Below are 24,515 nucleotides of genomic sequence, written 5' to 3'. Positions count from 1 at the left end.
TAATTCGCTCTGAGGATGAGCATTGTGATGGTGGGCAAAACGTCAGTGAAGTAATAAATCAACTTGTGCTAGAAACGAAAACTAACAAAATAGGGAAATGTAACCTCTCCAATGCATTGTGCTGAATATCAGCAACGTTTGGGAAACTTATACCCGTAGCAAAAAACATAGGATGGTAGTAACAAATCTGTTTAACAAAAACACTTCATTTTTTCACATCGTGATTCCAAAATTGCGCATTTCGCTTTTCTTTGGTTAGATACTCACTTTAATCAAAGAAAATGTAGGAAAAACTATGATACTGTAAAGTAATAAAAGGTCTGACCTCAACTCCAGTGCGTGTGCTACAATAAATCTGTTAGCTTCCCATTATTCGTTTCTTCAACACTGCTTTGCGTACAGTTCACCAATTGTTGTTTTATTTAAGTAAACAATAAGAAAGTTGAAACATAATTCATTAAGCAATTTGACTCCCAAAAACTACCACACAAACGCAAACAATGAAAAATTTAAAAAAAGTAACAAACGAAGTACTAAAAGAAAAAAAAATGACCTTGATCAAAACGAAAAACTATTATAACTTATAGATTAGCCGGACTGAGTTGAAGCATATGTACATCACTCTATCTTAGGGTATACATAAAACCTGTACAATTCTAAGGGACAAATTACATTTCACACACAGTACTGAATTCATTTTACAGATGGTTTGTTGAGCAAGTAGTATTTAGCCAAACTTATTGAACACACCACTCTCAACTGGGTTTAAGTTGAACATTGTGACGGGACAAACTAAGCTTGAAGTCGGCATTTCCATGAGCATCGCGTTGTCTAGAAAGGCACATACGCACATCGCTTTGTTCGACTACAAATCACACAGTTTGGTGCTTTCGCTGGGTCCAAAATCAATGCAAAAGTTTTAAAGAATCCTTCGCTATGGGATGATATAATAATGGAAAACTCAAGACAAAAAATAATGCAACATTAAAGTAACCGTAATGCAGGCGACCACTATCAATGCCTTGTGCAAGGTGAAAGAATAAGAATAAGAATAAAGTATGATTTATTAACTCTTCAACCGCGCAACAATTTCCTCAGCCTGTGGCTTGTACACCGCGAAGTTACAGACTTCGCATGGCATGAGAATAAAATCAAAATGTTTAAATACCAGAAATAAAAATTGTGAAAAAAAAATTTAGAAAGAAAGAAAAAATATTGCATGGAAAACCTGACAAAAAGTAAAGCCATGTTTGCACGTACAGTGTGAAAATATTTAAAACGAACAAACAATTATGAAAAAATTTAAAACTTGGCCATTTGAAGTAAAAATAAATAGAAAAAAACGGCTTTTTTGTGAAAATAGCCCAAACATTTCGTTTCATGAATATGACTAAGCGATGTAGACCATTTTGAAAATCCACATCTTCAACACAACACATTTTCACGAAATGAGCTGATAGAGAATTCCAAACCAAAGAATTGAAGTAGCGGCATACGCTTAAAATTACAGTGCATCAAAATGTCGGTTTGTGAGATAACAACCCGTAGCTAGCGTCAGAAATCCAAATGTTGGCAGTTGATAAAAATTAACAAAATAACTAATGCAAAAACACAACTCCTTATACACTCAATAAACATCACTTCATTGCTTAATTACGACAAAACCCCATGCAACACATCAGTCATTTTTTACATCGATTCAACGTCTGCAGAAGTTGAATCAATATAAAAGCGACCGATTTGCTGCCTGGGACACAACTAGAATTCTTTCCAGAGTTATTCAGATGGGAGTATGGATCTTCTCAAAGCAGAAAAGTACAATTTAATACAATGGGAAGAAAGTCTCTGGTTGCTAATAATCGCTCTGGTGGACACCATGCAACCAGCCATATCGGTCGGCCATCAAACATACCCTCATTTACACCGTTTTAACGTCTGGCGACGTTAAATCATAAGTTGTTTTTATGTTCTGGAATAGCAAACACGGCCCAGAAGGCTACATGCTCATTTTGGATACGTCATTGAATTTGGCATTGGATTTTAAATGTGACAATATTACAGAAAATCTACATCATGTTTTGCTACTTGAATTTGAAAAGCTATGAAGACGATAAGCGAAGCAGATATGGCAAATACAAAACAACCGGATCGCATGATTGTGCACTATTTCAAACGGAAGCGAATTAGAAATGCTCTCAATAGAAGCAGCACCTTTAAGCGTGGATAACAACATCATTAACAGATCAAAAATAACAACCAACTTGAAAAGGTTCTAAATTGAATTAGAAGCAGTTTTAAACGGTACAACTAGAGGTAAAGAGGAAAATATTGAATTAAAATTGTTTTTCTTATAAAGAAAACGTTACGGCAAACAGATTGAAAAAAGAAAGCGACAACGTAATATTTTCCTCCGTACTTGAATGTTTTCATCCCTTTGACAACTACTTAAGTCATAAAACAAAATATGTTAGAAAGGAAAGAATCTGGTAAGCAAGGGAAGAGTCTGGTAAGCACGAAAAGATGCATTAACTATTATGATTTTAACTACGACTCAAAATTCTGACTTTAGCAGTTCTCAAAACAAAGTCTTCAAATATAAAATATTTTTTTCATTTTTTAATTGAGTTTTGAGTAACAAAATCCATATGAATATAATGTTTTAGGAGAGCTGTCCAATCATTGAAGAGAATCAACAATTAAACTGTACGTGTATTTTTTTCTTTCTGATAAAGCCTGTTACTAGTGAAAGTGTGAAACAAGGAAAAAAAAACTTGTGTTACGAAAATACTATGAAGACAAATTGTTATTAAAAATAATTTCCTTCCACTCGATTTTGATAGTCAGCCATAATGTTCAAGGCTCTTGGTGTGGTAACATGTCATTGTCGCAGCCAGTGGACTCCAATATGTTTTCGTGACGTTCAGGTCTGGGGTTTTTAACTGTCAGACAAACAACTACATTACAGTTACTTCATAAACGGTGTATCACAATTTTTACTCGGGTAATTGCAAATCCTATCGCCACCTTTTACAAGATGGCAATGCCACGCTGTGGCGGTTTCTATTACAAGAATGTTATCACGCTGATCTTCTGTGCGAAGTTGATTCAGTTATGGTATTGTGTTGTATGGCAGGTGTTACGTTAAATCACACTTTATTGTAGTCGGTGCAGAAACTGTCCAAACACTAATGTATAATATACACAAAAGCACACGCAAATGTGCACTTGTGCAGTATGTACAAGATGTAAGTGTCGTGGCTAAAACACATCAAATACATCAGCCAAATTTGCAAAATAGATTCTTCATCAGAGAGTAAAGGTTTTCAAGTTTCGCCTTCTTAATTATATTAGATCGGACACCACTGGCTGATCGACATTGAATGCGTGAAAACTTTCTACATTGATTTAAAACTCGCTAGTGGTGCAACATAAGTGTTCTGCGACCCCGTGTGTTTGTAGAAAAGTCGTCTAACCTAAACCAATTGACTGGCGAAGACATTTTAAAAAAATCTAAAATAGCAAAAGTGAACAAGCATTCAACTGCCCAGACAATAAATCAGTCGTTTTTTACATTGATGAATCGTAAACATCTACAGACTCGACAATGTAAAAAACGACGGGTTTGTTGTCTGTAATGGTGCTAAGACAAAAAGGTCAGCACTCGGCATAGCAGCTTTAAAGTCCAAAACAGGTGCAGAAGATAAAGTAAATGCACAACAACGGACGTTGTCCAGAAAATCAAAGAAATTAGCATTGAAATCACTTTATAATTATAAAAGCTGTCGAAGCAAAACTACGAAACAAGGATTTTATGTCTTTGCAATAAAGCACGATCAAGTTCAATCCATTGGTATATGTTGAGTAACAAATTTTGAAACAAGAAAATTACAAAAAAGTACTGTTTTCTCTATACTGTAGCTATATCAATACGACTGCACAAATAGACAAATTTACATTGAAAACCCGTTAAGTTGCTGATTGACGTGGTTGGATTGGTCTCCTGAACCAGCAGCGCCCTCAGCGGAATTCGACATCTCATTCTGCTGCGAAAGGTTCCTCAGACCCGAAGTATTCCTGAAGAAAATTAAATAGGTCGTTTACGCTGACATACGATCAGATCAGTAGCCGAGTGGCTGCCACATTCGGCTGCAGTCTGAGTTCGATTCCAGGTCGGTTCATACCAAAAACATTAAAAGGTGGTTCATACCAAAGACATTAACAGGTGGTCTGATCATGTCACACCTTTCTATAAGAAACTTAACATACTCAAGCTTAAAGATTTGTACGAACACGAAATTGCTAAGTTCATGTTTAAATTTGATACGGATGCATTGCCTCTGCCTTTCGCACACTACTTTGAAAAAACCAAACTCATGTATAATGCACGTCTTACTAGACACTCTTCCAATGATTGTTATTTTGTCCCACGTTACGCCTCATCCCGACTCCAGCGCAGCAATATGCCGGAGTAAAAGTCTGGAACTCCTTACCAACGAGCTTGCGTAAATTGTCATTTTATTCTTTTAAAAAGCAATACAAATATTCACTCATCGCCAAATATTAGCACGACTAATTTTGTACTACCTTCATGCCACCGATAGGCTACTAAATATATTTCTCTGTGACCATCATCTAACACCTTGTCTCAATTTTCGTTATTGAATTATTCATTGTGTTCTCTATCCTATGTCGATTATTATTCGTAGTGATCTTTTAAATTTCGTAACTAACTGTTATCGCAATTTTAGAACTTCTATTAGAATCTGGGGTATCTGCTTGAATCGAAGACCCATGGTCTCTTCGCAGATTCCCGTTGCTGGAAATTCCTTTTTTATTGCTGTATTTATTGTACTATATTTACCTACAACGAAATAAAATCAATCAATCAATCAAAAATTAAAAACGGTACCGATTGTGTTCTTTCTTGCATAACTCAGTGAGAATAAGTTGAGTTATAATCTAATGACATCGTAATTACCATACAAAATTGAAGATAACTGTCGTTAAAAGACCTCAGCCGCTGTGGAGCGACAATAAATAAACCATGTACCATTATTATAACATAATCCGACATGCTGTATTTACATGCAGAAAATGGTCACATACCCAGACCGCAAATCAGTCGTTTTTACATTGTGTCAACGTGTGCAGACGTTAAATCAATGTAAAAATGACTGATTTGCTATTTGGGTGCAGGTACACTCACCAGGAATTCCACATGCCATCGCCGTTAGCTTGTTGTTGTTGTTGTTGCATCGTGTTGCTTGAGGCCCAAACGTTGCGGCCCGATTGTTGTTGGGCATTCCCCATACTGGGCCAACCCCAGGAGTTCTGTTGCATCTGTGGGTTGGAGTTATTGGGAGCCCAGGTATTAGTTGAGTTCATGTTGTTTGGTGCCCAAGTGTTGTTTTGTTGGTTCGAAGGAGCCCAGGTGTTCCACGAATTCTGCTGTTGCTGCTGCTGCTGTGGTTGTTGTTGCTGCTGCTGCTGTTGTTGATCGGGTTGCTGTTGAGATTGGTTAGGATTCCTGCCAACAACAACATCAAGTAATAAATAAAGCGGAAGAATGTTCAAATTCAACACATCACCAAGATGGAGAACACAGTTTTGTAATAATTATTCTTCAAGTTTAACGCGTCAGATACAGTTGGGTTTTGTCATCGGGATCTTAAAGTGGATGACATTTAGCACAAGGGTCATTTGTTCATTCTGCGTTAAAGAATGGCAACACTAATTAGCTCGTGCGTCACAATTTAAACAAAACCAGGCAGAGCATCAACAATGCAACACATTGTACAGGCGCTGGAGACAGGTAGTCCGTCAAATATTCTTCATTTACTGTAAGTGATCAAAAGACAATACTTTCACAACTTAAAAGCCTCGTCGTCTGGGTAGTTTATTTTAGAGTAACCTCACCTCCAGGCATTCCACTGGTCGTACTGCTGGTTCTGTCCCCACATATCAGCTGGAGACCACTGGGTCATTGGCATGCTGTCCATAGACGGCTGCGCCAGCTGCTGCTAAATGCACAAAAGATCAGCAATTACAACCAAAACGTAATAGATGGTTGTTTTGTCAACAGCAAAGTTGACTATCATAGTTTTGAATTGAGTTGTTCGCCAGTAATTATTAACATCTTCGTGGAGGCGATTGCGGCACTTGTAGGTGAATCTGGCCACCCTCGGTAAAGGGACGTCACCGGATTAAAACTGGACGACTACTACTACTTTTCCAAAGTACTAAGTCTTCACTCAAACAAAGTAATTTGAAAAAAGACAAACCTGGCTGGAGCCATTAGAAAAGCCAGTTCCCATAGTAGATCCTGACATGTTTGCCCCTTCCTTTCCCCATGAGCACTTGACAGTGTAGCCTGCCAGAGTGGACCCATGCTTGGCTGTGATGGCTTGGGCGGCATCTGTGTGATTATCAAACCTGTACAATAATTGGAAGACATTTAACACATTGCATGTATGCATACAAATGCATTTAAATAAGTAGTTATTCAGTGAAAGCAGCAGTGACAATATATTAATTAGTGTTAGTACTACATACTTATTTACAAGTCTCATCATTGAAGTTTCGTGTGAATACATAATATGGTTGATCACCAAAATTTACTTAAAAACCTTGTAGGCCTACTCATTGACAGCACAAACTGCTAACCCAGCAAATAACAAAATTATACAGTTTAAAACTATAGTCTGTTTCTTCGAGAAAGAAAAACAATTTCCGCTAACCTGATAAACGAATAACCTTTGTCAGGGAAGACTCGAATCTCCACAATGTTGCCATAGCCCATGAAAGATTCTCTCATCAGTTGCTCAGTCAATCCGCTCATGCAACCACCGAGGTAGACAGTGCAATTCGTCGTGCTAGACTGGTTTACTACCGTGTTGTAGTCAAGCTTTTGAACTATAAAAAGCATGGATTAAAAAAGGGCCTTTGATGGAATGTGCAAGCATCGCAACAAAGTGTGTAAATAAAGTTATTCTGGATTGAGTTTCGTTATTAGCAGCATGATTGTTGTTCATTTTACAAGTGTAGATACAAAGGACCTATTCTAGCCACTCGTTATTGTACGTGACGAAGAACCGTGTTCCGACGGAATGGCCGTTTCGGTGAGTTCCCCATTCGGTGAGAGCCTTTTTCGGTGAGAGCCCTATTCGGTGATTTTTTTTTAAATTATTGGGTACCGTAGCCTAATTATTATTGCCGTTATAGGGTTAGGGTAGCGGTTACGGTCTTATTTCAACGTTTAGCGACGTTAAAACGATGTAAACGCGGCAATGATAATTAGGCTGCCTACGGTACCCGATAATTTTCAAAAAAATCACCGAATAGGGCTCTCACCGAATCGGACTCTCCGAATAGTAGCAGACCCGTGTTCCGAAAACTCGTGAAAAACTGCTACCACCATAGCGAACCCGCAGCATCAGGCTAAAACAGGCAGTTTGTATCTATACATGTGAAATTAATGTATTCTATTCTATGCTACATATAATTATTACCTGATTGTCCTCCCTTTCTGGCGGCCCAGTTACATCTGACTTGTCTACCATGGAGAGCTTCTGGTATGATTGTTTTTTTCTCAACAATGTCTTGTGCATCCTACACAACACAACATTTGTAACATTTCTTAATCTTCAACCAACATAACACAAAAAGATTACTGACTTGACACAGAACTTGTGCACACAAGCAGCATCACGTGATCTTGCATCATTGTACCTTTTTATTGATGAATGACACAAATCCATATCCCTTTGACTTGTTTGTCTGGAGGTCACGCATCACCCTTGCATCACTGAAACAAGTGTCTGTGTGTTACAGTGGTAACAAGCTCAAAGTTAATGAAAGATTGTACAAAGATTTTTACCTCATGTATTAATTTTACGGGTCTGCTACTATTCGGTGAGTCCGATTTGGTGAGTTCCTAACCTCTAACCCCTAATCCTAACCCGTAATCCTAAAACGGCAATGATAATTAGGCTACGGTACCCGATAATTAAAAAAAAAAAAATTAAAAAAAAAAAATCCCCGTTAAGGGATCGGACTCACCGAAACGGGCCATTCCGTAATTTTACAATATAGTTAGATCTTGTTAATTTAGGATTGCCGTATCCACTGTGTATGACTTCCGGAATATTTCCTTTCATTTCACATTAAAACATTTTTACAAAATAGAGAGTGAGTATTAAAACGAAATACGTTAGATTTTATCAATGCCTGGATCAGTGAAACTGGTATGAAGCAGAGTCTATATACGATACAACATGTATAATATGATAAATACAACTTACGAGACAAGTCCAACTTTACTAAAATAATTCTTCAAGTCATCTGATGTTGTTTCTGGCGCCAAGTCACCAACAAAAATGTGATGATGATCTATTCATAATCAGTTTGTTAAAAACAAATAACTTCAAGTTTTGAAACTTAACCACTAAACTTGAAGTGAACTGAACTCTAAAATTAATTAGGCTATCAATTAAAATGTCAAGCCAAGGTGGTGATAATTCCATACAAAAGTTTAGCTTAATTGCTAAAAATAAAGACAACTTACTGCTGGTGTCTCGTTTAGCTGATGGCCTAGTTGCCCAGTTGACACGAATTTCCTGTGAAGAAACTTAAATTTTGACCATTGGCAAAGTTTACTTACAAATAACAAAGACAGCCACCTTCATACAGTGATAAATCGCATAAAACAACATACAAACAAAAGGGTCAATTCAAAATATAGCCTAGTCTCTCCACACTTGACAAAGCAGCTGACAGCAACTTTCATTACAAAAATAACACGAAGCTTGAATTCTAGTTAATTTTAGCATTGCTGATGTTATTAAGAAATAAGATAACAAAAGGACTTCAGGAACAAAATTAAAGTATCCACTTGATTAGAATAAAAAGCAAACCAAAGAAATATAGCAATCAAACAAAAACATACCAAGAAGATACAAAATTCAAAACTCCTATGCTAGTTACCACACAATTGCAAATACAGTATATACACCGCTTCATTTAAATAAAAACCTTCTATGATGACCTCAAGGGTGAAACACGTTGTAGGGGTTTTAGAGACTAGTAAATGTATTATATTTTATATATTCTATTCTATTTAGATTTGGAACAAAATTAAATGGTTTGAGGTTTTTATGTTTACAATAAATAAAATCAAAATCAACTACAAGCATATTACCTATAGAGATACAGGGAGCAAGCCTTTTAGGCGCAGACAGTTAGGCGCCGGTCAAACAGGCGCGCACACTGTGGCGTCTGGATATTTAGGTGCGGAGCACTGAGGCGCCCGTTCATTTAGGTACTATTCCTAGTAAAGTCTGCAGATTGTATCAGCTTGGCAGGTAGGGCAATGCTTTTCACACAAAATTTTGTATTGAACAGAAAAATATGTCATCGCTTCCGTGAGTGAAGCTGCTTAAACCGGCATTGCTTTTCACACAAAATGTTATATTGAACAGAAAAATATGTTGTTTTGTCAATGCGCGTGTGGAGATGAGGTGCGAGACACCGCTCTACTACTCTTGATATTACAGGCCTCGAAATTCGTTTTTGTTGACGGCGGACAAACGTGTCCGGTCTGAGCAGCTATCTCGACGGACAAATTAAGTCTCACGGCGGACACACGAGTTTTAGCGTCGATCGTCAGGCTTAATCAGTTTATCTTGATAATTCTTCGCCATTTGAGAAGACCAACGACGTGCGTTTGAAAAGTCAAAGCGCCGAGTAGCTGCTTAATATGCCGCATATCTGATTAACTTCTACCGAACGAGGTTGTGTAGCTTCTTGCGTCACAATGCTCTGGACACGAGTCGGAAAACTTCTACACTAAAGCTACTCTTTTCTGCTGTGCAAAGTTTCACTAGGATTTTCACTATTCCTAGTAAAGTCTGCAGATTGTATCAGCTTGGCAGGTAGGGCAATGCTTTTCAGTCTAGAGATGTACCGATACCAATATTTTGGCCGATACCGATCCCGATACCGATATCACTTTTTTAGGCCGATACCGATACTGATACCGATATTTTGGCCGATACTTTGGTGTTACAAAAAGAAGCAATTTTGGTATTTGCAAGGAAATATATCAAATGCTAAGTTTTACCTTATTTGCATAAAACTATTAAAAAAAACTTTGGATTGGCATAATTTATTAAAGATTCAAGAATCCAATCTCAACCACATTGTTGTGTCATAATAGTAGGTTTTAGTAATAAAAGGCCACCGTAATTGAGGATTGGGGTATAAGGGAAGAAACATTACATCATAATTGGGGTTTCTGAAAAATTAATAAAATGTTTGCGCAAACTCTCCAAATAAGGCTATCATAATTGATAATAAGATGTAAAATGTAAACCAAGTGATTTGTGTAGTCGTACAAAAACTACTCGACAAGTAATGTGCAACCTAAGGGCGCTTGTCGTTTGGTTGAAAAGCTTTTGCCATGCCAAGACTACCCAGGTAGCAAAAATGCACAATTCTGCATCGCTCCCACCCCGCCAAACGCTCAAAAATCCTGTGCAACTCGGCTGCCCCCAGCAAGCCGGCTCCACCAGTCGGCAATTCAACTTGCACCCTTAGCCGCAACAAAATCACGAAGCCCAAACAATGTCACAGCAGAATAAGTAGGCCCAAAAAGAAAGCAATGGGGCCACAAATCCTCAAAAAAACAATCAAAATGGTCCCGTTGCGCCCAAGATGACAACCTCATTGCGAAGAAAGGAGCGTCCCCCCCGGCCACAAGCACAAGGCTGAGCACTCACCAGCACAGCGAGTTGCCGCGACCCGCCAACCACAACGGTGCAGCTTCGACACTAGCCATTTCAATTCTTGTCGATGTCAGTTCTTGCTACAAAACGGCTGCCGACAAACATATATTATAGTTGATTGGATGGTCTAAATGGCTAGTGTGGAAGCCACACCATTATGGCCAGCGAATCGCAACAGCCCGCCGCACCAGTAAGCGCCCAGCCCCGTGCCGACAGCAGGGAAAGACACTTCCCCCCACAATGAGGCCGCCATCCCAAGCGCAACAAGACCACTTATTGATTAGTTCAGTGAGGATTTGCAGTACCACCGCCCCCACCCCGAGCCCACCCAATCCGCCACGACATTGTTCAAGCCTGGTGAGTCCACCACAACGAAAGGCGGAAACCAAATCACAAACTGACAGAACCAGCCCACCAAAAATAACCAAGCCACACGGGTCCCTCAAACGTCCAGCAATGCAAAAACGATGCAAAACTACACATTCCCGCCACCTGGGTAGGCCTACTGGGTAGTCTTGGCCTGGTTTTATCCTCTGCTGAGAGTAAAAAAGAAACGCAAATGATAAACATTGGAGAAATTGAGTCTCCTTCACAACTTAAGAATCGAACAACGCAAAACTGCTGAAACAAAACGTTTTGTTTGAGTGAAAGAATCACTGTAAGCAAACAATGCCAAAAGGTGCGCCCATGAAGTCATGGGAGTGTAAGGTATCAAAAATTTGATCAGGTTGTTATTTTTCTACTTCAATGTGATGACATTAGTTACTACTTTAAAAAATCTATATCTTTGCTTCTGCAGAAAATCCGCAAAAAACGCCTTTTTTTACACGTTTAGTATCGGCCACAGTATCGGCCAAATTTTGCCGATACCGATGCCGATACCGATACTCAAAAAATGGCCGATATCACCGATACCGATGCCGATACCGATATATCGGTACATCTCTACTTTTCACACAAAATTTTGCATTGAACAGAAAAATATGTCATGGTTTCTGTGAGTGAAGCTGCTTAAATCGGCAATGCTTTTCACGCAAAATGTTATATTGAATAGAAAAATACATTGTTTTTTAATGCGCGTGTTCGGCGTTTATTTGTTAGTCGAGGTTTCCGTCGGCGAACGCTTTATCAATAAATTATTCAAGTTTCTGACTGAGTTCACTTTTAGTTAAGTCAAATAATAACTACACTAAACATCAGTAAAAAATATACCGTAGCCTATATTCAAGCGGGTGGTAGGCTTGAGTGAAGATTAACTTAGTTTTCCGTCGAAACTCCGATTAGATTTAATAACGAGCAAAGTCGCACCATTACACTTGTAGAAATGTATTCATGTAGTAGAGCGTTGTCCCATCGTACTCGTCACACGACCAATCCATCCCGAGTAGAAGTAATTGCGAAAGATAACAGATTAAGTAAAGTTCTATCTGGCTGCAAGCTGTGTTCAGGATGCATAGCAAATGTCCTGTGGAGTGGAGATGTGCTAATATCAGGCATTGAAATTCACGGCGGTCATGTCCGCCGTCACAGCATGTGATGTCCGCGAGAAGTACCATCTAGATCGGTCATATTTGTCCGCCGAGAAATAACACAGGAACTAGCGATACAAATCGTCATTGCATAGCACGAACGTCGAACAATTGTTGCGACTTGCGAGAATATACTTTCCCGCGCATCTAGAAAATGTGAATACTGTATCCCTTAGCTTCCATTCAAGCAGAAACTTTCGATTTTTACGTTGCTTCAACGATTGATGACATCGAATCAGCGTAACAAAGGTGAATTCTTCGCTAAGAATCGATAGGAGTACGGTACGATTTTTCTACAGCATTCACGCGCAACTTAGTTCAAGTCTTTACGTCACAATGTCTGGCTTTGATCTCCGAGTAATATTGATAAGCCAAGGTTGGTTACAAAATTAGATTATACGAGTAGGCTATTACAGCAAGATGCAGCAAAATTTGTTAAGTTTTGGTATTACAGCAAGTAAAAAAAGGTCCAGGAAAAATTCACTTTTGCTCACATGACACGCAAAAATAAACCTAAAGAAAAAATCCTAGTGAAACTTTGCACAGCAGAAAAGAGTAGCTTTAGTGTAGAAGTTTTCCGACTCGTGTCCAGAGCATTGTGACGCAAGAAGCTACACAACCTCGTTCGGTAGAAGTTAATCAGATATGCGGCATATTAAGCAGCTACTCGGCGCTTTGACTTTTCAAACGCACGTCGTTGGTCTTCTCAAATGGCGAAGAATTATCAAGATAAACTGATTAAGCCTGACGATCGACGCTAAAACTCGTGTGTCCGCCGTGAGACTTAATTTGTCCGCCGAGATAGCTGCTCAGACCGGACACGTTTGTCCGCCGTCAACAAAAACGAATTTCGAGGCCTGTAATATCAAGAGTAGTAGAGCGGTGTCTCTCACCTCATCTCCACACGCGCATTGACAAAACAACATATTTTTCTGTTCAATATAACATTTTGTGTGAAAAGCAATGCCGGTTTAAGCAGTTTCACTCACGGAAGCGATGACATATTTTTCTGTTCAATACAAAATTTTGTGTGAAAAGCATTGCCCTACCTGCCAAGCTGATACAATCTGCAGACTTTACTAGGAATAGTACCTAAATGAACGGGCGCCACAGTGCTCCACACCTAAATATCCAGACGCCACAGTGTACGGCTGTACGCGCCTGTTTGACCGGCGCCTAACTGTCTGCGCCTAAAAGACGTGGACCTGAGATACATACCTTTCCAAGAATTGTTCGTTGGTTCATAGCAGTATGTGCAGCCAGGGCATGGCTGTGTTCCATAAACTCAACAAAACAGTAAGGGTCCCCACCAGCAGGCTAAAAATAATTAAGATTTACAAATGGAGTAGCCTATCAGTGCAGATGGATATCATAGTATAGTACTGTATGCATATATACCAACTGCATATTTTGACTATGTTAAATATATACCGTACCTGAGTTATGAAAAGTGTGTTTAACTTTTTACTTGAAGCCTACTTGATCTGGGTCTGCTACTATTCGGCGAGTCCGATTCCGCGAGTCCAATTCGGCTAGTCCGATTCGGCGAGAGCCCTTTTCAGAGAGTTCCCTATTCGGCGATTTTTTGAATTTTTTTTTAAAATTATCGGGTACCGTAGCCTAATTATCATTGCCGCTTTTACATCGTTTTAACGTCACTTAACGTTCAAATAACCCCCTAACCCCAAACCCTTAACCCCCTAACTCTTAACCCCCTAACCCTTAACCCCCTAACACTTAACCTCCTAACCCTTAACACCCTACCCCCCTAACTCAACCCTAACCCCAACCCCTAACTCTAAAACGGCAATGATAATTAGGCTACGGTACCCGATTATTTAAAAAAAAAGTCAAAAAATCGCCGAATAGGGCACTCGCCGAATAGGGCACTCGCCGAATGGGACTCGCCGAATTGGACTCGCCGAATCGGACTCGCCGAAACGGGCCATTCCGACTTGATCTATACAGTTACACAGCAAATTTTGCTTTTAAAAGCAAAGCCAATCATGAATACTTACATCAGGGATCATTTTACAACTTTTGCATGGCCCAACAACACTGAACAGCTCCATAATAAGAGATTCAGACACATTCGGGTCCAAATTTCCAACATAGCTGCAAACAAATTCATATGAAAATGAAGCTTGTAACAAATTTTAGTGAAAAAGACATAACATAGCCTACGTATGTTTTTATTGCATACGTGAAGCAAAAACTTTGTTTCTGTCAAGCAAGTTAAAAATTCAACCAGGATTGTTATATGATCAACAGATATATACATCGCAGGGTTCGATCTTAGCGGTAGTCCGCTAGCCAATGGCTAGTGAAAATTTGCGCGGACTAGTAGAAATGTTGCAGTACTAGTCCGATTGGCTAGTGAAAATATTTGCTGGTGAAAAGTTTTGGTTTACAAAATGGCGACGTCACTCTCACTCTGAAATACTGCAGAAATTTGCTTGCCAGAGGCGAAATTGCACGAAGAAGGCTGAGAAGTCGGTCAACTGAGCACATGACTACTTTTTTCTCGCATTTTCGCTTGACACGACACGTGGTACCGGTAGTAGTGAGCACGCCAGGTCGCCAGAATTGCCAATTTGGCTTTTTTGAAGCCAGATTTTGAGAATCTGGCTGTTTTTCAACTCGCTTGGCTGATTTTTTTTTTAAATAAAAAAAGCCAGAAAAATTAGGCTTTTCGGTGGGACTGGGTAAGTTCGGTGGGACACTATTTGGTTGTGCACTTTTTATATGTGTATGTTTAATGAATACTAATTGGCTTTTTCAGCTGTTTTTTGCTGGCTTTTTTTAGGCTTTTTTTGGTGAAGACAGGTTGGCAACCCTGCAGGTCGCCAGCACGAAGCCAGCATCCCAACAAGCAGCAGTTAGCGAAATTAACGTTTTTTTGTTGATATATCGTGATGAAATGCTGATTCAACGTTACTACAAAGTGTCTAACGCTGAGTGTTAGCTGGGTAGTTATCGCTATTGTTAATACGTCATCAGACAAGTGAAAAGTAAGTAAACTGGTCGGGCGAGTGAAAAATCATGCGGGCTAGTAAAAACGGGGAGCAACTAGTCCGGTGGGCTAGTGAAAAAAAAAATTTAAGATCGACCCCTGCATCGTTATACACTAGTACCGTACTCAACAACTTAGCTATGTCATAAGCATTGCAACTACCAAACACACAAATTTTTAAACGACAAAAAAATGACAGTGCTATGTTACACGACACATAAACATATTTGATGGAGAAAAATAAATTTTGAATTCCACTCAACACTGGTCTTGATCACACACCAAACTAACAAGTGGGTCCACGTCCCACCTCATGGGCAACAACCTCGACTGGTTGGCTAAAACTTGTTAGAAATCCTGCTGCCTTGCAGGAAATACTTTTTAAGTAAAGGCTAGGCCCACTGCCAATAACTGTGGTTAGCGTCAGGAAGGGCATCCGGCTGGAAAATCTATGCTCCAAAATATTATTTAATGCTGCGCGAAAACAATCGGCCACCCCCACTAGTGGGGAACAAACCGACGATGGATTATGATGATGATGATGACTCACAGTGTCCTTGGGTAAGCTTCCTCATCTTGATAGTTAAGTGCTGAAGTTGAATTAATATTCATTATTATATTTACAAAAATCAGAAAAAATGTAGAAAGATAAAAGTGTAAGAACCTAAAAAATATATTTAAATTTTTGTTACAATTTTTGTTCAAATTTTTCTCAATAAAAAACAAGCTGTTATTGTAGAATTTTTGGATTTCGGCGCTATAATATATAACCTGGAATTTCTTCGCTCCGTAATTTTATTGCATTTAGTTCATGCAATTTTGCATTTTTTGGCTAATTCTTAAGATCAAAATTTAAAAGTAGCACACAGATGTCCTCAAAGAATGATCACATTCTTCATTTTTAGTCAATTGGAGATCTTTTCGTATAAATTTGAAAACTTTGATTTTTCTCATAGTAGTCTTGAATGCCCATGCAATGCATTCATACATGACATTTGCAGTCACGACAAACCAAATGTTGTGACCAAACCAAATCGACAATTTAAGTGCTTGACTAACAAATTTACAACGATTCATTAAAGTTCGTAACTTTACCGGAGCGTCAGGAAAATTTATAAATAATGCTAAATTGTTTGACTTTGCAAGAAAATAAAAATTCATTTAGAAATATTTGGTTTAAACAGACTTCAGACAAAAACTATGTTTGCTTATAAAAACAGTAAAGCTAAACTTTCAGGAGAACGGGTGCAACCTAATTCGTACCATGAACAATTCGTACCGTCAGTTCGTATCTTCAAAAGATCGAGGGAAAAAATTAAAAAAAGCTGAAGTTGCTGATTGCAGCTTTAGCAAACATTTAAAAAGGGCTAGGGTATCGGAGTATCGGTTAGGTATCAGTATCCGCAAACAAACAAACTGACAAGATCGAGAGAGAAAAATAGAACATCGCTGATCGCAGTTTCCGCAAACATTTTAAAATTTCCAGTAATGATCCTAAGAGTTTGCCGAAGTCGCTGATCGCAGTTTCCGCAAACATTTTAAAAGGGTTGGGGTTGATCGGGGGGTTAGGAGTTTCTGCAACATTTTAAAAGGGTTAGGGTGTTTCCGCAAACAAACAACAAACTGAAAAGATCAAGAGAAAAAATAGAACATCACTGATCGCAGTTTCCGTTTTTCCGCAAACATTTTAAAATTTCCGGTAATGATCCTAAGAGTTTTTGTTTATTTGCGGAACATTTTAAAATGTTTGCGGAAACTGAGATCAGCAACTTCGGCTTTTTTAAATTTTTTTCTTGATCTTTTCAAGGTACGAACTGACGATACAAATTGTTCATGGTACAAATTAGGTTGCATCCCAGGAGAACAGCAAGTAAAACAAGCAACATTAGCCAACATATGCCTTTTGCTAATTAATATTGTATTGTTCAATTGTTAATTTGGGTGCAACCTAGTTCGTACCTTGAACCATTCGTACAGTCAGTTCGTACCATGAAAAGATCGAGAAAAAAAATTAAAAAAAGCCGAAGTCGCTGATTGGAGTTCCCCCAAACAATTTGCAACAAACTCGAGGGTTAGGGTTAGCGGAAACTGCGAAAAAATGTTTGCAGAAACTGCGATCAGCGAGGGTTAGAGCATAGATTACTCTATGGCAGGGCTGTGATTTTTGCCTTTTTCGGTGACGAGGTCATTCGACACGCGCCATCACTATTCGACAAACGCCGTGCCTTACAAAAAAAAAAAAACGAAAAAAAAGGAAAATAAAAAAAAAACTGAGAGAGGACTAAACGTCGTCAGGTCGAGGAACAATCGGGGGGGGGGGGCATCATGTGATGCAATCATGAGTGCTGACTTACGTAAACTTTCTTGCGCCAGGTACTTCAAAGCAAGGTCTAAAAGCGACGCTTCACACGAGAAACTCCCAAGGCGTCAGCGCCGCCATTTTCAACACTGCGGGAGAATGTTTTGATTGAAGTTCCAACGCCTGGCATCAAACATTTCGCCACACACGTTTTGTGTTATTCGACACAACGGGTTTCTTTTATAGATAAAATAACCGAAGTAGGCTACTTTAATTGTCAACGTGTTTGCAAGTTAGCATTTATGTCTGACTTATGCACTTGTTGTTCCAAGATTGCAGAAATGTTTTGCAATGTGAATAAAGAATAGGAGACAGATAAACACGGCTGCAACTTGACTTCCATCTACTAAAAGAGTTTCTGTGATTACGTAATGGGCGATTTTGCATTTGCATTCACAAAAGCACACAACCCAGCTGGCAAAACCCGTCGTTTTTACATTGATTCAACGTCTGCAGACGTTGGAATCGAAAAAACGAGAAGCAAAAAATATACTAGAGTACGGTAGTCTATCACGAGTCACGACCGCACTGTTTGATTTGTAGTGATGTAATAATACCAAGTAGCGATACGCACGCTGTTACGTTAAATAACTCAGGGGGGAAAAGTAAGTTAATTTTGGGTTGATTCAACGTTCGAGTCAGCACAAATCTATTTAATTTTCCTGGCGGGTTACATTGCATACCCAGACAGCAAAAATCATCATTTTTACATTGATTCAACGTCTACAGACGTGAAGTCAATGCAAAATAACGAATTTTGCTGCCTGCGTAACAATGCCCAAGAAGAAATTTACGTTTGTTTTACATTAATTCGACATCTAGCGACTTTGAATTATCATAAAATAACGTTAATTGTTCAACCAGGTACCGGTAACAAATTAATATCTCACTGCGAGATGATTGCCTCGATTTACGTTTACACTAACATAATTTCGGCACAATTGACATACTGCAAGCAAACACGAGTCTGTTTGATAAAGAACTAGCTGTCAGAATCGGAATCATAAGACGCTGTATGGGAGGATGAAGCTGTCGCATCGTCACTGGAATACTTGAAGACGCAAAACTGCCCGTTCATGAATGCGCAATGCCATATGATCAGAAGCATTATTTTTCTTTTCTGCCGAAGAACCGTTTATCCAATTTTGTACTACTTTTTTAACTTGACCCCGTAGCTTTTCTAATTTCGATTTGTTTCCGTCATAAAATTCTTCACAAATTTTGCAAAATCCCACACTAACTTTTCCTTCTGTTTGATAATGTATAACAGGTAAATTCCACTTTTTAACTTTATCTTCTTTCACGATGATTAATATTCGCAACGACACCGGTAAACAATAAGCATTCGATGAAAGAATAACTTTAGCGTAACAATAAGCCGGTATTTATAAGTTTGCAAACTTTTTACAGTTCACAAGAGCATTGTTAGCGCATAAAATAGCTTGCGTGATGCTCTGGGCTACTGCCGTGTGACACGCGATGAAGAAGCGCATAAAATTTCGTTTGATTAAACATTAAAGCATACGGCAATTGTCGCAGCAATCCAAGGTGTGTTGATTTGGCGACAGAAATGTTTTTGCCGTCGTAGATTGAATCACTCAACCAGCGTGCGATTAAAAACTTAAAGTAAGTGACTCTGATACCACACAACTTGTGCGGTAACTCGCGGCCAAACGCTTATAATCTGACTGTTGTGACGTCATATTACTATTTGACAAACCAGCGTAGAATTTTTGGTCGTTCGACAAGAAAGAAAAAATCGCAGCCCTGCTCTATGGTTAGAGTAAGCGGAAACTGTGGAAAAATGTTTGCGGAAACTGCGATCAGCGAGGGTTAGAGCATAGATTACTCTATGGTTAGGGTAAAGGTTAACGGAAACTGCGGAAAAATTTTTGTGGAAACTGCGATCAGCGAGGGTTAGAGCATAGATTACTCTATGGTTAGAGTTAGCGGAAACTGCGGAAAAATGTTTGCGGAAACTGCGATCAGCGGACTTCGGTTTTGAGCTATTTTTTCTCTTGATCTTTTCAGGGGGAAAACTTTAAAATGATTGCGGAAACTGCGATCAGCGACTTCGGCTTTTTTAATTTTTTTTCTCGATCTTTTCAAGGTACGAACTGACGGTCCGAGCTGTTCATGGTACGAACTAGGTTGCATCCATTAATTTAATGTCTCAAAGTCAATAATTAATGTGATTCAGCTATCAAATTTGGCATCAGCAATTGCCGATGTACGGTAATCAAATAAAATATGAATTGCATCGCAAAAAAAAGTACCGATACAAATTTTAATACAGATTGATTTCAGATACCCAAGGTTAACAAATCAACCCTTTTGCAAACATTGTAAAAAGAGCTGATGTCTGCCAGCAATTGTTGAAGCAAAAAAGCGTGTCCAGTTATGTGCGAACAAATAACTTTAACACCTAATGTGAGTGGTCAACATCACTAAAACAGTCTTGAAAAGAAAGATCAAAACCATTGAATTAAAGATTTGTACCGTACACAACTAGGTCAGCAAATATGCAATTAAGACTCCCCATGACGTTCTTGAAGCAAACATAACGACGTCTATCACCTAGACTAGACAATTTTAAGTTATATTGTTTAATGATTTTGCCTGTGTAAAAATATGTCAATTTGGAAAGCTGGTGACGTAACGTGCTGTATAGTTTTTGTGCTACAGCTATTGGTGCTACATCCAACAGTGCTACAGCTATTGGTGCAATGATCATTTGGTTCATTAACACTTCAAAACAAAAATTCATCTGCATTTCTATTGCATGACGCAATAGCGAAACCCATCTTTTATATTGTTTCAACGTTTACAGAAGGCTGTGGCTATATTTACACTATATAGTGTAATAATAGCCTCAACTGTGTTGCCAGATGAGGAATTCTGCCCTAATTTGAGAAAAGTTTAAAGCTGTTGAAAACAAAAAGGCAGTGGCTATTTGACCGGCGCCGGTCTTTGAATCTGAAACACTATTTGACCGGTCATGACGTCACTAGTATATAGGCATTTTTTTCTTTTTCTCTTTTAAAGCAAAAGACAAGAAGAGTGCGTATATAACTTCTAAATTCGGCAGTTATGTTCAACTGATTCGATGGCGCGTAGGATAAGCCTCCGGCTGGTGCTCCAGAGGGAATGAGTTTGATACCGGTACTACGCGGAAGCGTTCTTTTATTTTTAAATTTTGACCCGAATTGACTTAATTGTTAGGCTGCTGCATTTTTGTGGTTAATTTTTAATTTGAGTAGCCTACAGCCCAATTTTTTATGTCTCTTCAACTATGAGTAATAAAGTTAGAGTTTTTAATTTTCTGGAAAAATTTCTGAGAATTTCTCTGGGTAAATTTCCGTTCCTCCTATAACTAACTAAAAAACTCTAACTTTATTACTCATACCGGTATTTGAAAAGACATAAAAAATTGGGCTGTAGCTGTATTTGAAAAGACATAAAAAATTGGGCTGTAGCTGTAGGCTACTCAAATTAAAAATTGACCACAAAAATGCAGAAGCCTAACGATTGAGTCACTTCCGGTCAAAATTTAGTTAAAAATTAAAAAAAAAAAACGCTTCCGCGTAGTATCGAACTCATTCCCTCTGAAGCACCAGCCCGATACGTATCCTCAGTCTTCGAAATTAGCCTCGGCAATTGCTGAGGTGATTGCCGAGGCAGATGCATGAATGGCACATTAGCCTCGGCAATAAAAATGCCGAGGCCACACGAGCGCTTGCAAGGACCACAAGATTACAAAAATAACTCTAATTTTCTTAGACCACACCAGACTAGGAGGTTGATTCAATCTTACTACAGACGAAATCGGTTAATCGAATCACCTATTTGCCAGACGTTTTGATACGATTATACGATTGATTCGTTTAACCAATTTACTAAAAAAAAAGGTTTATTGTGAAGGGGCGTAATTGTTGGGAAGATGTCTGTGCTGACTAGGCTGCAACGCACATTACAACTGATGCTTCCTACAACTGTTTACAATTCTGGTTAAACTTTAAAGAGTTTACTAGTTCTGTGTTACATAATTCTATGCTGTATGTTCCAGCCAGCAAAAGTGGTCCTTTTTACATTGATTTATCATCTGCAGATGTTGAAACAATGTAAAAAAGACCAGCTTTGCTGACTTGGCTGAGCAGGTATGATCAAAGCATTTTTCTGCAAACTGCGGCAATCGGACTTCTTTTAATTTCACCGATCTCTGTGACGTCACAACGCGAACTTTGACGTTGACGTTTTTGATTCAAGCGTGCTATTTTTAGCTCGTACCAGCTGTGTAGTTTTGAGTATGGAACGTGGCCTACGAAAATAGTGGTATGGTAGAAAAACACGGCTCACACACATTGTTTTGAAATCGCAAAGTTTTTTTTTCAAGTCTTTTGCGCTGTCTGGTAAAATAATTAATTTTCAATGTTCTACAACTGAACGAAACTGCACAAATGAAATTATGCACTGCATTTCACAACAGTAGGCTACTTTTTTTCAGCAATTTAAAAAAAATCTCTAAAGTTTTCTGGTAAAAACTTTTGGACATGCTTTCCAACACTTCCCTCTTAAGCCGAAATAATTTGTTCATGTCCATTCCTTGGAAGGCCAGTCGCCGACGGATGACATCAAAAGCATTTAAACTTTTTTAGTGTGATTATTCCTTTTGTGTGCTCTTCTGTTTTAATGAAGCCCAGCTGTGCGAAAATTGGTTCTTTGTAGTGCGATGTCTAGCACATAAGATTATGGCCTGGGATTACAGACACTTGTCTTTGTTTTGAGCGCATGCGTCTGTCTCACCTTTGCTTCATTTCGCCTTTGAACATTGCAGACAATAATGCAAAGCAAAAAAGAGACATTCTCTTTTCGCTAACGGGTATAATTATACGATTAAATGAATGAAGTATGCAAACTAGAAGCAAATCCTGATGCTTTTATCCGACTTATTCTTTTAAGTGGTATGCGCTTAACCGATATTTTTACTTAACATCAGATTGGATTTGGTTTGGGATTTCAGGTTTTGAGTCAAATAAACGATTGATACGTTTAAGCAGTATACTATGAACCGATTTCGTCTGTATTGCTTGATGTTTTTATTTGGGTTACCGTACTTTCTATTTCGCCGGCGCTTAGACACATGCCCAGCTGGGAGAATGTTTTATAGAAATATCACCCTATTTGCATTGATTCAACGCCAGTAGACGTCAAATTATTGTAAGCATTTACTCCTTATCGCGCTTCGCCTTCCGTTATCTCGTCCAGCTGTATCAGAAACAAATCGCGCCGCTTTCACAACGAACCACACAACATCAACATACGTCCAATACATGTAAATTGTAAGTAATAGGTTAACGCGTTAACCTTTAGAGTGAGCTTTGTTAATTGCGGTTTGTGATAGATGTCTGGTTGCGTAACAACAACAGGTGCAATTTTATGCGCCAACAATGCTCATATTCCCAGTATCGCCACTAGTTTGAATCCCGCCCCAGCCGAACAAGCTGCGCGTTCACGCCAATCTACCACTCAGAGCCAGGGTTCTGTAATTTTCTGTTCATACGCGATGCGCAATGGTAATCTTGACGAAGGGGAAGCTCAGGTTTGCATTGAAATGATGGACGTGCTGGATACAGGATGCAACCTAGTTCGTACCCTCAGTTCGTACCCTGAAAAGATCGAGAGAAAAAATTAAAAAAAGCCAAAGTCGCTGATCGCAGTTTCCGCAAACATTTTAAAATTTTCCCCCTGAAAAGATCGAGAGAAAGATAGCACAAAGCCGAAGTCGCTGATCGCAGTTTCCGCTAACCCTAACCATAGACTAATCTATGCTCTAACCCTAACCCTCGCAGTTTCGCAAACACTTTTCCGTAGTTTCCGCTAATCCTAACTCTGACCATAGAGTAATCTATGCTCCAACCCTAACCCTCGCTGATCGCAGTTTCTGCAAACATGTTTCCGCTAACCGCAGTTTCCGCTAACCTTTACCCTTTTAACCATAGAGTAATATATCCTCTAACCCTAACTCTCGCTGATCGCAGTTTCCGCAAACATTTTTCCGCAGTTTCCGCTTACCCTAACTCTAACTATCGAGTAATCTATGCTCTCTAACCCTAACCCTCGCTGATCGCAGTTTCCGCAAATATTTTTCCGCAGTTTCCCAGTTTACGCTAACCCTTGAGCTTGTTTGCGGAAATTGCGATCAGCGACTTCGGCTTTGTGCTATTTAACTGCGATCAGCGACTTTGGCTTTTTTTAATTTTTTCTCTCGATCTTTTCAGGGTACGAACTGTTAAGGGTACGAACTAGGTTGCACCCCTGGATACATTGCAAGTTTCGTTGCAAGAACGGATGAAGCAAACCACGGAAGACTCGTTTTTTAAAGGGGTACTAAAGGAAAAACCTGACTTGGCGATTTTCCACGTTCTTTGTGTTTAACATGCTACCATAAAACGATTTTCAATAAAATTTTGCCCATTGCGGTCTGACCACCATTGTGGGCGTGCTTTTGTCAGAGCTTTCAAAATGAGATTGAGCCTGAGCAACGAAGCGTGCGACTGTGCAGTCTACGTCATAAAGGCTAGCAATCAACCGATCACGCAATAATTGTTACTGCGGGCGATTTGACTGTAGGCTATGTATGTATTTACATCAAAACAGCACATTTTAACATCAAAACAGCAGACAGTTTGCTCAAAACATCAGATTGGTAACGTGGCTTTTGTTATTGCTGGCCTTTATGACGTATTCTCGAGCAGTGTTTGCACGTTTTGGTCATTTTGAAAAAAATGAAAATAAATGAAACTCTGGACTTTGGGCCTTGCCAGCGCCATTGA

The 24,515-nt window shown here is 39.0% G+C and overlaps 1 pseudogene across 1 annotated transcript; it reads right to left on the bottom strand.

The window, feature by feature from the left end:
- Positions 1–397: 397 nt before the first annotated feature.
- LOC145777067 (nucleolysin TIAR-like) lies at positions 398–15,983 on the bottom strand (annotated as a pseudogene). The gene is made up of 12 exons (XR_014290312.1): positions 15,874–15,983; positions 14,329–14,425; positions 13,529–13,627; positions 8,564–8,615; positions 8,301–8,388; positions 7,729–7,804; positions 7,464–7,608; positions 6,738–6,912; positions 6,282–6,432; positions 5,917–6,020; positions 5,207–5,527; positions 398–4,074 (listed from the first exon to the last, which is right to left on the bottom strand). The product of XR_014290312.1 is annotated as a nucleolysin TIAR-like (transcript).
- Between the last annotated feature and the right edge of the window lie 8,532 nt (positions 15,984–24,515).

The sequence above is a fragment of the Aplidium turbinatum genome, chromosome 9, assembly GCF_918807975.1.
Source record: "Aplidium turbinatum chromosome 9, kaAplTurb1.1, whole genome shotgun sequence".
NCBI classification, from domain to species: domain Eukaryota; kingdom Metazoa; phylum Chordata; class Ascidiacea; order Aplousobranchia; family Polyclinidae; genus Aplidium; species Aplidium turbinatum.
The sequence above is the reverse complement of the archived record's forward strand: the minus strand, read 5'-3'. Positions and strand labels throughout refer to the sequence as shown.